Below are 3,425 nucleotides of genomic sequence, written 5' to 3' on the forward strand. Positions count from 1 at the left end.
AAACACTACTTATGGAGTGTCTCCCACCCATCCTCCTCCTCTAAACAAAAATAAAAGGTTCTGTGAGCCCGTTTGGTAAGGTGACTAGTTTCTTTTTTCCAGTTTATCAGTAGTCTCGTTGGGAATTTAGAATATTGTGAATGGAGGTTACGGCAGTTGAATGTTCCTCCTGCAGAATATGGGAGGTAAGGGTCACCACTAGTGTCCCTGATGACTGCATCTGCGGGAAGTGCACCCAATTCCAGCTCCTGGAAAACAGTGTTAGGTAACTGGAGCTGGAGTTGGATGAACTTTGGATCATTTGGGAGGTGGATGGGGTCATTGAGAGGAGTTACAGGGAGGTAGTCACACCTCAGGTGCAAGAAGAAGGTAGATGGGTTACCGTCAGGGGATGGAAAGGGAACTGACAAGCAACGCAGGGATCTCCTGTGGCCGTTCCCCTCACAACAAGTATACTGTTTTGGATACTGTTGGGGGTGATGAGGCATGGGGTAAGGCATGGGGCACAGATGTCTGGCACAGAGTATGTCCCTGTTGCTCAGAAGGGAAGGGAGAAGAGGAGCAGAGTTTTAGTCACTGGGGACTCCATAGTTAGGGGGGCAAATATGAGGTTCTGTAGGATCAAGAGAGACTCATGGGGTTTGGCGTGTTGCCTCCCAGGTTCCAGGGTTGATGACGTCTTTGATTGTGTTTGCGGGATCCTTGAGGGGGAGGGGGAGCAGCCCCAAGTTGTGGTCCACATAGGCACCAACGACATAGGTAGGAAGAGAGATGGGGATTTAAGGCAGAAATTCAGGGAGCTAGGATGGAAACTGGGAGCTGGAACAAACAGAGTTGTTGCCTCTGGTTTGTTGCCCGTGCCATGTGCTAGTGAAGTGAGGAATAGGGACAGAGAGGAGTTGAACACGTGGCTACAGGGATGGAGCAGGAGGGAGAATTTTGGATACCTGGATAATTGGGGCTCTTTCTGGGGTAGATGGGACCTCCAAAAACAGGATGGCCTTCACCTGAACCAGAGGGGTACCAATATCCTGGTGGGGAATTTGCTAATGCTTTTTGAGAGGTTTTAAACTAATTCAGCAGGGGGATGGGAACCAAAATTGTTGGTCGAGTATACGGGAGGTTGAGAATAGTGAAGTCAGATCTAAGATTTTAAGATCACAAAAAGGCACTGGTAGGCAAGAAGTGGGTTTGAAGTATGTCTACTTCAATGCCAGAAGCATCTGGAAGAAGGTGGGTGAACTTGCAGCATGGGTTGGTACATGGATATCGATGTCATGGCCATTTCAGAGACATGAGTAGAGCAAGTACAGGGATGGTTACTACAGGTTCTGGGATTTAGATGCTTCAGTAAGAACAGAGAAAATAGTAAAAGAGGAGGTGGTGTAGCATTGTTACTCAAGGACAGTATTACAGTTGCATAAAGGACATTTGAGGATCCATTTACTGAGTTAATATGTGCTGAGATTAGAAACAGGAAATGAGAGGTTACTCTATGGGGAGTTTTCTATAGACCTCCAAATAGTTCCAGTGATGTAGAGGATAGGATAGCAAAGATGATCCTCGAAAGGACCGAGAGTGTCAGGGTAGTTGTTATGGGGGATTTTAACTTTCCAAATATTGACTACTGTAGTTGAAGTACTTTAGAGGGTCAGTTTTTGTCCAATGTGTGCAGCAGGGTTTCCTGACACAGTATGTAGATAGGCCAAAAAGAGGTGAAGCCACATTAGATTTGGTACTGGGTAATGAACCTGGCCAGGTGTTAGATTTGGAGGTAGGTAAGCATTTTGGTGATAGTGATCACAATTCAGTTATGTCTACTTTAGTGATGGAAAAGGATAAGTATATACTGCACGGCAAGAGTTATAGCTGGAGAAAAGACAATTATGATATGATCAGGCAAGATTTAGGATGCATAGGATGGGGAAGGAAACTGCAGAGTTTGGGCACAATTGAAATGTGGAGCTTATTTCAGCTATTGCAGGTATAAGTATGAACCTGTCAAGCAGGGAGGAAGTTGTCGAGCGTGGGAACTGTGGTTTACTAAGAAAGTTGAAAGTCTTGTTAAGAGGAAGAAGAAGACTTATGTTAAGATGAGATGTGATGGCTCAGTTAGGGTGCTTGAGAGTTACAAGCTAGCCAGGAAAGACCTAAAGAGAGAGCTAAGAAGAGCCAGGAGGGGACATGAGAAGTCGTTAGTCAATAGGATCAAGGATCTAAGGCTTTCATTAAGTATATCAGGAATAAAAGAATAAAAGAGGCCCAATCGAACATCGTAGTGGGAAGTTGGCATCAGAGGAAATAGGGGAAGTGCTAAATGAATACTTTCTATCAAGATTCACACTAGAAAAAGACAATGTGGTCTAGGAAAATACTGAGAAAAAGGCTACTAGACTAGATGGGATTGAGGTGCATAAGGAGGAGGTATTAGCAATTCTGGAAAGTGTGAAAATTTATAAGTCCCTGGGCCAGATGGAATTTCTCCTAGGAATCTCTGGGAAGCCAGGAAGGAGATTGCTGAGGCTTTGGCTTTGATCTTTATGTTGTCATTGTCTACAGGAATAGTGCCAGAAGATTGGAGGATTGCAAATGTTATTTCCTTGTTCAAGAAGGGGAGTAGAGACAACCCTGGAAATTATAGACTTGTGAGCCTTACTTCGATTTTGAGTAAAGTGTTGGAAAGGGTTATCAGAGATAGGATTTATAATCATCTAGAAAGGAATAAGTTGATTAGGGATAGTCAACATGATCTTGTGAAGGGTAGGTCATGCCTCACAAAACTTATTGAGTTCTTTTAGAAGGTGACCAAATAGGTGGATGAGGGTAAAACAGTTGATATGGTGTATATGGACTTCAGTAAGGTATTTGATAAGGTTCCCCATGGTAAACTATTTCACAAAATACAGAGGCATGGGATTGGGGGTGATTTAGCAGTTTGGATCAAAAATTGGCTAGCTGGCGGTTCATGGGAAATATTCATCCTGGAGTTCAGTGACTAGCGGGGTACTGCAAGGATCTGTTTTGAGCCCACTGTTGTTTGTCATTTTTATAAATGACCTGGATGAGGGCGTAGATGGATGGGTGAGTAAATTTGCAGATGACATTAAAGTTAGTAGAGTAGTGCTTCATGATGAAGGATGTTGTAGGTTACAGAGAGACATAAATAAGCTGCAGAGCTGAGCTAAGAGGTGGCAAAGGGAGTTTAATGCGGAAAAGTGTGAGGTGATTCCCTTTGGAAGGAGTAACAGGAATGCAGAATGCTGGGCTAATGATAAGATGGTAAGATTCTTGGTAGTGTAAATGAGCAGAGAGATCTCGGTGTCCATGTACATAGCCCCTTGAAAGTTGCCACCCAGATTGATAGGGTTGTTAAGAAGGCATATGGTGTGTTAGGTTTTATTGGTAGAGGGATTGAGTTTCAGAAC

The sequence above is a fragment of the Hemiscyllium ocellatum genome, chromosome 30 (genome assembly GCF_020745735.1).
Source record: "Hemiscyllium ocellatum isolate sHemOce1 chromosome 30, sHemOce1.pat.X.cur, whole genome shotgun sequence".
Lineage (NCBI taxonomy): Eukaryota > Metazoa > Chordata > Chondrichthyes > Orectolobiformes > Hemiscylliidae > Hemiscyllium > Hemiscyllium ocellatum.